Genomic DNA, 11,289 nt, shown 5'->3' on the forward strand with positions numbered 1-11,289 from the left:
TATCTCTATCTCTGGGTTATTTTTATAAGTAACTGAGATAACGTATGTAAAATATAGCACAAAGCTTGGCACATAGCATGTTACCAGAACGTGGTAGCTATTATTACTGCTATTATTGTTTGCTAATTAAAATATTTGAGAACAGTTTTATTTATTTATTTATTTCTCAATGCTAAAGACTAGCCTTCTGCTAGATTTTAAAATTAAAACAAAACAAAAACCCCAGCCAGCTACAACCTAAAAGCAAAACAATGCTCAAAGGGGGAAAACAATGAATTAGTAATGATTTTAAGACTCTCTTTAGAAGGCTTGTTTTCATTTAAATGCCATTCAAAACAAGGACAGTGTTCCTATGAAGTTTAAAAGATATGTATGTAAAATAGAGCAAGTGGAGACATGAATTCATATAATTTATTGCTGGAAAGAAACAGACAAGATCTAATTCTATACACTCATCTTTGAAATGAGCAAATTCATGCCTAGAAAATGAGTGTTTCTTTATCTGTTCGCCATCATGCCCAGCTAATTTTTTTTATTTTTAGTAGAGACGGGGTTTTACCATGTTGGCCAGGATAGTCTTGATCTCTTGACCTCGTGATCAGCCCGCCTGAGGCTCCCAAAGTGCTGGGATTACAGGCATAAGTCACCACACCTGGCCTTATTTTTATTTATTTATTTTTTATCTACTTTATTTTATTTATTTACTTATTTATTTTTGAGACGGAGTCTTGCTCTGTTGCCCAGGCTGGAGTGCAGTGGGACAATCTCAGCTCACTGCAGCCTCTGTCTCCTGGGTTCAAGCAATTCTCCTGCCTCAGCCTCCAGAGTAGCTGGGATAACAGGTACACATCATCACACCCAACTAATTTTTGTATTTTGAGTAAAGACAGGGTTTTACCACATTGGCCAGGCTGGTCTAGAACTCCTGGTCTCAAGTGATCCACCTGCCTTGGCCTCCCAACATGCTGATATTACAGGCTTGAGCCACTGCACCTGGCTAGAAAATGAGTATTTCAAGATCACTAGATTGTTAGTTACCAACACTAGAACCCAAGTATCTGCCAGTCTTCCTGTGAAGACCAACAGCTTTCCATACAATTCATTCCTGTTCTTAATTATCAGCTACAGTAAAGTTTCCTGTGAGGAAAATCAGACTTCTGAAGCAGTTCTGGAATGCCCTTAGGCACTGACAAAGGGAGAGAGTTAGGATAATGACACTTTTATATTAGATTTTTGGGATGCTTTAGATGATGTCATTTCCCAATTTCATTGCAAGAAAATATTTTGGTTTTATTCCCATGACTCAAAGCAATGAAAGAAAGTCAAACACAGAAGGTAGTATTTACCTAAATAATTGGAACAGCTTCTTATGAGCTATTTTATTTACTTTTTGGGTAAATATATCTATTATTCAGGCAGTTTATTTCTATGCATTACATATTTATATAATATTTAAATGCATATGTTTTATAAACCCTGTCTAAAATACATTGTATGCTGACAATAATTATCAGAAATTGAAATATATCATAAAAAATTCTATGAAACTTCAGAGAATTATAAGCATCTTCTGTTTTACTACTGGTATAACCACTGCTGGATTTACAGAATGCCATTATCAAACACCTCAAAGACTGATCATTTTTCTATAATTATATATTTGTTGTCAAACACAGATATGGATGGTAAACTTACAAAATTGGGGTTGATTAATAATTGCAAAATATGTTCAGGCTGTTATTTAAGCCCATTTAATAATATTGTATATGACAAACATTTATTTTCTCTCACCAAGTGCCCAAACTTGAGGTATGTAAGCACTTTGCTTTAGCTCAGGGTTTCTCAATTGCAGCACTCTTAATATCTGGAGCCAGAAAATGATTTATTGTGGGGGACAGTCCTGTGGATTGTGGAATGCTTTACAGCATCCCAGGCCTCTACCCTCTAGATGCCAGTAGCACTCTCTGCTCCATAGAAGCAATCAGAAATGCCTCTTGACATTTTCGCATTTCCCCTGGAGGCAAAATTGCCTCCATTGAGGACCACTGCTTTAATTATTAAATTCTCTCACTAATCCCATGTCTCTCAATAATCCCATGAGGCAATGCATTACCATCTCTATTTTCCAGGTGAGCTGACGGATGCTTAAGACATTTGGTAATTTGCTTGATTTGCTCAATGTCGCACGGATAAAAAGTGGAAATCAAATAAACTGCAGATATTAATAATATAATCATTGAATCCAACTACATCACTCCAAGACCCAGGTGAATGGAATATCAAGTTCTGTGTATCCATAGATATATTCTCAGTGCCATCTGAAATGGAGAGGCTCTGCCCCTTTGAGAAAGCACATATTCCATTTCCCAGGGAAGATTTTACATTCATAGACAATGTGTCAGCCATTTTGAGTTATGGTATAGCCACAGACAATATGAATATTTCAGGGACTTAAAACACTCAAAAGTTTTTTTCTGGCTCACATCGTACTGTCATTGTGAAGTGACATGGGTTCTGCTCTCTCATCCCAAGATGCAGATCATCCTGCTGGGACATGCCAGTCTGTGGCAGAGTGATAACAGAACCATATGATGGCTCCCACAGTGTGCACTCAGGAGTGACACAGACCCCTTGCACTCAATTTATATGGTTGAAGCAAGTCAAATGGCCAAGTGTGACATCAGTGGGCAGAAAAGATAGCCCTTCTTCAGGAAGAAGCCAAGCAGAGAAGGGCCAGGGAAAGAGCATCCTGGTGGGAAAAACAATAAACATTTTTGAAAAATAATTCTACCTTTTTACAGTTACAATGAAAAGTGATCCAAGTGATTCATCTGTCACATGAAAGACAAATAGCTTTTTATTCAAAATGCCCATAACTGTATGTTCTCTGGAGGTACCTATTTGAGAAAGAAATCCTAATGTGGCCTCCAAGTGCCAGAAACAGAAGAGTTACACATTCAATATTTTAGAACCTCAAAACAGCAACATATCAGAGACATCACAAGGCAAATGCAGGGAGTGTCCCAATTTTTTCCTAACAGAATTTCTTCCGGAGACAGCACAGGTTCCTTTCCTTTTCAATACATCTGTTCCATGATCTCTTAAATGGGAGCTCTAGAAACTATTCAATTTCTACCTGATCTAGGCTATTTTGAGTAAAGAGCAGCTCAGCTTCTAGGAATAGAAAGAATGCTTGTACTTGGTATTTGGTGAGAAGGCACTTCAACAATCATGGGGATCTCTGGGAGGATCCAGCACAGGCTATTCATTCTAATGCTTTTACTACACAAACTTTTCTTTCCCCATTCTACCTTACCTTCCTCTGTCTCTCTGTCTCTCTCTCTTTCTCTCTCTCTCTTTCTCCCTTCCTCCCACCTCCTCTCTCACACACATAGTAATATACCCCACAATCTCTCAGGAAAACTTTTGATTAAAAATCATAGAAATATTCTAAAACAAAAAAGATTTTTTCAAATGTTTTTATCAATCTTTTAGTGGAGGTACATAATGAATGCATTTAATTTAAAGAATTAAAGTACACCAGAGAGAGAGAGATAGAGAAAAGGAAAAAAGAATACGAAAAAGTAAAAAGGGAGCACAACAGGAGTAAGACAGTGGTAATTCTTTAGCCCTCCTCTCATGGAGATATAAAATCTAATTTTCTTACACTTGAATTTGAACTAAAAGTGTGACTTTTTTGATAAATAGAATGTAGCAGAAGTGACAGTGTAGACCTTCTAAGGGTAGTTGGTTATATTAAAGCCTTGCAGCTTCAGTTCAGGCCTTTTATATCATTTATTGTTGTGGGTAAACTTGTTTTCCCCAAAGATACGTTGAAGTTTTTTTATTTTTTATTTTTTAGAAGGAGTCTTGCTCTGTTGCCCAGGCTGGAGTGCAGTGGCACAGTCTCAGCTCACTGCAACCTCCACCGCCCAGGTTCAAGTGGTCCCCCGCCTCAGCCTCCCAAGTAGCTGGGACTACAGATGCGCACCACCACACCTGGCTTATTTTTTGTTTTTTAGTAGATATGGGGTTTCACCATGTTGGCCAGGATGGTCTCAATCTCCTGACCTTGTGATCTGCCCACATCAGCCTCTCAAAGTGCTGGGATTACAGGCGTGAGCCACTGCGCCCAGCCAATATGTTGAAGTTTAACCCCCAGTCCCTGTGAATGTGAACTTATTGGAAAGCTGGGTTTTTGCAATTATAATCAAGTTAAGATGAAGTTATAATGGATTAAGGAGGGCCCTAAATTCAATGACTGATATCCTTATATGGGGAGAGACCTTTGGATACACAAAGATACACACAGAGGGGAGACAGGAATGTGAAGACAGTGGCAGAAATTAGAGTGTTTCAGCCACAAGCCAAGCACTGCTAAAGATTTTCAGGAGCCACCAAAAAGATTTTCTCTCACCAAGTTAGGAAGAGACAAGAAAGAATTCTTTCCTAGGGACTTCAAAGGGACCATGGCTCCACAGACACCTTGATTTCAGACTTCTAGCCTCCAAAACTGTAAGAGAATAAATTCGTGTCATTTTACACTGCCCAGTTTTTGGAAATGTGTTATAGTAGCCATAGGAAACAAGTGCATTTCTTCCTAGGATGCTCCCTGTGGGAATCCACGCTCCATCTTGAATCACAAGCCACATGGAGAGTTTACATGTGAACACTCTGGGCAGCAGCCCTACCTGAGCTCCTGGTCAACAGCCAGCATTAGCTGCCAGACATCCCAGTCGAGGCAACAAGTTGTGAGTCAAAAAGTAGTCTTGGAACCTGACACCCTGTAGATACAAGATAATCTGCTCAGACAACACCTTCTCGAATTCCTGATCCACAAAATTGGAAGCAAAATACAATTGTTGTTTGAAGCTACTTAGCTTGGGAGTAATTTGTTACATGGCCATAAATAAATGGTACAGAATCCAATACCTGGAAGTGAATGGTTACCATAATAGAAAACTAAAATATGTAGCCTTGGCTTTGAGATTAGGTAGCTGATAGAAATTTGAAGGACTCCAACGAGTCTGCTGGTGAAGACTTGAAGGACAATGAGGAAAATATTATTGTATACCAAAGAAAAAGGAATCCTGATTATGTAGTAACAAAATTTTGGCAACATGGTTGCTTGCCATAGCATGGGAACAAAAAAAGTTTGCATCATGAATTTGGGGAGATTTCTGGACATAATATATAAGTGTCAACTGGTCCAGCAAAACCTTTCTCGAATTTCTGACCATGAAAATAATGAACAAAGTGATGTTTTAAGCTACTAAGTTGAGGATAAATAAATGGAGGAAAGGCAGGTAGAAGAAATGGAAAGCAGAATGTGGTAGTTTAGGGGTGATAACAAATACTTCACATTCTTCCAATTGAGAGCTGAAGTCTAATTTCCCTACCTTTGACTCTGGAGTAGTGACACAGCAATTTATTATGCAGCAGTGAATAACCAGAAGTGGGGAAAAGGGAGAAAGGAAACAAGATCAGTTTAAATAGTGAATGTTCTGGAATGAAAACAAAATGGAGATATAATGCTGCCTCTTAATGCCAGAACAATTCACCTGTTGAATGTTATTCAAATGTTTAAAGATTATATACACAGTCACAATATGATCACAAACACAAACCAACTACTTTATGTGATATTTGACCAAAGAAATAGCTTCCTGTTTAATCCTAACTGTTGTATTCATTGAGAAAAGGCATTTTCTTACACGGTATTTCCTTACAAGATTTTCATGGGTAACCTTCTTGCCTTAGACCCTTACAGCAGAACCTCAACTTCTCCTAAAATGTGACTTCACTATATACTTTCAAATAGAAAATAGTCACATGAAGTAAAACACTCCTGATACAAGTGTTTGAGTAGGTGTTAAACGATAAAGACACAATCTAATACGTAGGCACTTCTTTACAGATAAATCTTATTCTACAAATATTTAAAGTGGCTCACAAGTAATATATTCCACACTCTATAAAAGTATGAAAAAATCCAGGATCAGAGAAAAATTAAAGTAGAGTAAATGTAACAAATTATGAAGAAATTGTTAAATTAATGCTACATAGTTATTAAATTGAATTTGATTCTGAACTTCCAGATAGGTAAAGAAAAACAAGAAATGCCTGACACGTATTTCTCATTGGCAGTGGGAAGGATATATTTCAATTGTACAGAGAAACAAGATTATTTATGTCATAGAATTATGAAAATAATTTTCCTTAAGGAATTGCCACTGAGGACACTATGATCCCCACATCTCTCCAGTTAATACCTTACACAGAAATGTTTCTATTAATATGTTTCCTCAGGCTTTTCTCAATGAATGAGAATCTAATTTCAAAGCTCAACTCAGTCACAACAGTCTACAAGACCAAGAAAACATATCCAGTGATATAACTCTGCTTTTTTTCCTCTACTAGACTATGAGCTCTTTAAGCAAAAAAGCAAAAAACAAACCACACATTTGTTTTTCTTCTTTTCTTTTCATAACTCTATATCTATACTTGGTACTATACCTATATAGCATTTATGGTACATGGTATTATGCAGATATGCCATAGTTCTGTTTTCTGGGAGCACATCTGAGGCAAGAGTCCTGACTATATAAATAAACAAAATTCACTTCCTTTTAAAGCTATTGAACTACCTCATCTTTAGACTCAACAGAATGACAATGTGACTTTTTAAGTTGTATTGGAATATATAACAATACACAAAAATGAGTGTATGTGTTTGTATAGAAAATTCTGGCAAAAAAAAATGTTAGTATTTACTGTGGGAGTTATCTAGATGAACTTCTCTTTCCTTTTCCACAATACATTGCAATGTGAAGTGTTTATAGCCTGTAGCTGATACAGAACTAAAGCACAGCCTCATTTGCTGAAATACTGAAGAACAAGTAGTTCACGCTGGTTAAACATTAAAATATCCCGAAAGAGTTAGAAAAAAATCAAGACCACCAGCACTATCCTAAAAAAAATAGGCATTATCATTAGCAACTACAGTATTAAAGCTAAGTTTTGGGGTGGAAAGAGAAAGTCATTGCACAAGTTTGGTGGAGATTTGCAAGGAGAGCTTCACAAGGCTGTTTAATGCTTAGGCAGCTGACTTTTATTACCATCTCAAGGGCCAGATCTAACTAAAACTCTCCCCAGTCTTCACTCCACATTTTGCTAAAATGGAATGGAGCATCTAGGCAAAGAGATTTAATGTTATTACCATTTGCAAAAACATGCACACATGCACACACACTCCCACTGCACACATACACACACACACACATACACACACACACACACACATAACTCGATAGAGCAGTCTGCTAAATAGCATATTCTTCTACAGCAAGGAGTAATTTGTGCCTGTTGAATGGGAGAAAAAAAAAAGCTGATTGCATCTATCTTACAGCTTTACAAGCACTTTGGGTTCCAAAGAGGGGCAGATTCAACTGGAAAAAAATATTTAGGGGTTAATATTGTGGAAAAACAGGTGTATACCCATGAAAATAACTGACACCTTTATGAGTGTATACTGAGATCAGTAACAAGGGAACATGGAGCTCAAAAGCAAAGATTGAGTACTTTCCCACAGGGAGCTTATGACCTAGTCAAGAAGAGATGGTAATAATAGAACGTTCTGTTTACAAGTCTCCTGAGAGATCATCTGGTCTGATGCCTTTCAAATTCTCCTCCTGTAAATCCTAGAAGACTCGCTCAGAGGCACTACCATGGGAGATGAAGAAAAACCAGCTCAGCAGGAATGTCTCCAGCACTGCTCCAGCTGTAAACAGACTCTACTCTAATATGGCTTACACATTGTATTTCTTTAAGGCATCTCCTTTTGTGTTGGGCCCACTGACTATAAAAATGGAAGGCCTTTTAAGAAAATAGTTGGTGGCCAGGCACAGTGGCTCACACCTGTAATCCCAGTAAGTGCTTGGGAGGCCACAGCAGGAGGATCCTTTGAGCCCGGGTGTTCAAGACCAGCCTGGGCAACACGGCAAAACCCTGTCTCTACAAAAAAAGCACAGGAAAATTATCTGGGTGTGGTGGTGTGCATCTGCAGTCCTAGCTACTGGGAAGGCTGAGGCGGGAGGATCATTTGAGCCTGGGAGGTCGAGGCTGCAGTGAGCTATGATCATGCCACTGCACTCCAGCCTGGGCAACACAGTGAGACCTTATCTCAAAAAAAAAAAAAAAAGAAGAAGAAAGAAAGAAAGAAAGATGATTGGTCATTTGTGATGAATATCTGTTGCTTTGCTTTCCCAAAATCTATTTTCCTTTCTTTGGGTCCCTGATTTGCCTGCGGGCACCACAATTCCTGCATTGTCTGTAACTCAGGAAGAACTGTCCCTACCATTGGCTACAGTAGTAAAGATAGTTGATCTTTTTTTTTTTTTAATCAGTCACTCTGGCCTCAACAACTAGTAGAGAAAGTAGGTGATCAAGGCTGACCAATTAAAGCCAGAAAGACTGAGAGGATTTTAATTGGGAGCTCTCAGGACAGAGATAGCCTCATCCATCAGGATTACTAAGAAGACAGAATTGAGCCTGAAGCTGCCGGAAAACACCTTTCTAAGAATGGTGCCCAACCTGGAAAAACAGGCTTTGTCTAAAGCCAGCTCTAAAACACATTATCCCAATCACTTCTCAGTATTTCGGGTAAGATCAAGTGTAAAACACATTATCCCTGGGGTTTTCATTATATTAATAAAACAAGAAAATAACTTGCATTTTCCTTTATGAGTTTGTTTTCCTTTTCAACATAAAAACCATGCTTTATACGCCATGTTGATTTTTTTTTTTTTTAATAATGAGTGTTGAGGTCCCCATTAGGTAAAGGAATTTGCCCACCAGGGTCTCAAATATACCCAACTGGGTCCCAAGGATTCTGACTCTTTGCCTCATGCTTCATCCACTAGTCTTTGAATGGAGTTCGTGTTTTTAAGACTGGGCTAAATATCGAAAATCAACTTCTTATTTTATATTCACTAGAAGAAAATATAATCTAAAGAAAGTCGGTAGTGGTTCTTTTCATCGTGTTTGTGAGTTCCTTTCATTGTTTCATACATGCTAACTTGAGTATTTGATTTCATTCTACTGGAGTCTTATTAACTCAAGACTATGGTTGAGATACCCTCAGAAGAAGAAAAGCCTGTCTGAAGTATCAGCCCCTCGTGAGCACATTTTGGCATTTTTTGAGAGCCTGCTTTTGCTCCCCCTGAGTCACTGAGTACTTGGTCCTCTCCCTCAAAGGAACAGAGATACAGTAGTAGCACTGTGTCAGAGTAAGACAAATTACTTCGTGGCAATTATATACAGTTAGGAACCTAAATTCGCACATCTCAGGGAAAATAGTTCAGAACCACCTCCCTCACTTTGTATTTTCACTTTTTTAGGTAAGAAAATTTCAAATTTATATGCGAATACAATGTAGTTCATTTTGTTCTATGATTAACTAGTTGCCTCACCTTGGGCAAGAAAGTTTATCTGAGTCTATTTTCTAGGTGTTCTGGCTAGAATAAATCCTTTCTAATGTCCCTTTCAGATCTAGCGATTTCTGAAACTATGAACTTAAAGCACATTATAAACTAGACAAATCTGTTTTATAAATGTTTTTGTCTGTTATTCCAAAAGACATGTAGAAATGTTCAAGGTAGATTAACACATTCTATTGAAAAAGCAGTTTTTATAAGTGTTAGAAAAATGAGAGCGAAATTTCGGACTAAAAAATTATCTACGTAAAAATATATTTATCTGCAAGAAATATATTCATGCAAACCCAGGGGCCATTTCCATTCTACACTTGATGCAAAATTTTCAAAAGTTCTAGGAAGCCTATCAAAATAAAGTATTAACTTTTGGATGGAAATGTAATTCCCAAATACACGTTTAGTACAATAAATAAACGGAATATGATGTTGCCTTTTTTGATAAATTTGTCACTGTTTTCATAATTTCATATAAAATGGAAGTGTAGTTTCATGAAAAACTTTGGACACAGATTTGGTCTTACACTGGAGTTCAACTGGAAATTTACTGGACATATCAAGCAAGATCCCTCAACTCTCTGAAGTTCAATATATAATTTAATATATAAAATGTATTTTTATATGTACTCTACAGTGAGCAGAATATATATAAAATATCTGATATATATAGTATCTAACTGATGGAATTGTTTATAGATTTAGATGCCAAGTAGCATGTTGCAAACATCACTAAACATCAGTTTCCTTTTGCTGCACTATGATGCAGCTCTTTTTCCCAATGTTCCAGGTGCAATCAAATATCCTAGAGATGATTGTTACATGACAAATACTGATGCAGTTATTGTTGGCCCCCACACTGCTTCCATACCTTGATAAAATGACTGGCCTCTTTCGGAAGGGATATTGAGTTCTTACTATGTACCAGACACTGTGCAAGGAGGAGTCACACATGTGATACTATATAACCTTGACAACATCCTGGAAGTTCTTAACACTGCAGTGTTTACATGGTGCCCAAGAACCTGCTCATGACCACTCTACTTATTACCCTGTGACCACTTTCACCCCCTATTATTCCATCCAGCTTTCTTGTTTGTCACTTCATTCCTTTTTGTATTTTTCCTAGGTTATTGACAGTACTAAAAATATCAACCCCTAGTAAGTGAGGGAATCATTGTGGTAAAAAAAAAAAAAAAAAAATAAAAAAATAAAAAAAAAATCAAACATTTAAACCTCAAGTATATAGCTAACTATGGAGAGAACTATATTGCACACCAAATTCATTTTTGGCATCTTTCATGCCCTTCCCAGGGAACCCTTTATTCCTTACTCTAAGTTTCAAATGCCTGACTAGATTGAGTTGCCTTTCATGGCCTTATCTTAAATGTTTTCCTTTTTCTAAATCTAGTAGAAACATCTTTCCTCTGTCTCATTTCCCTTATTCACATGCTTTCTTCTCTCCCTCCCTCTCTCTTTCACCTCTGTTTCTTTTTCTGAGCCCAGGTCATTATCCTCTTATTAAACTGGCTTACATAGAATTCCTTTTCTATCCCTAATTCTTGAGAGCTTTTTTTAGGCCCAGTTGTTTTTGCATATTGCCCTGTGCTTCATGCTACACTTCAACTTTAGCATCAGAATTTATCTCACAAGGAAGAACTCAGCAAAGGAATATAGGGGGTAAAGTATAACCAAATAGAAACTGTCATAATGGTATTAGATAATGAAGAAATAAACAGAAACATTTGCAAGAACAGAAGAGAGACACTGGTAAAGAGAAATAACTTTAGAAACTGAAAGA

The sequence above is a fragment of the Trachypithecus francoisi genome, unplaced genomic scaffold, assembly GCF_009764315.1.
Source record: "Trachypithecus francoisi isolate TF-2019V2 unplaced genomic scaffold, Tfra_2.0 Lachesis_group16, whole genome shotgun sequence".
NCBI classification, from domain to species: domain Eukaryota; kingdom Metazoa; phylum Chordata; class Mammalia; order Primates; family Cercopithecidae; genus Trachypithecus; species Trachypithecus francoisi.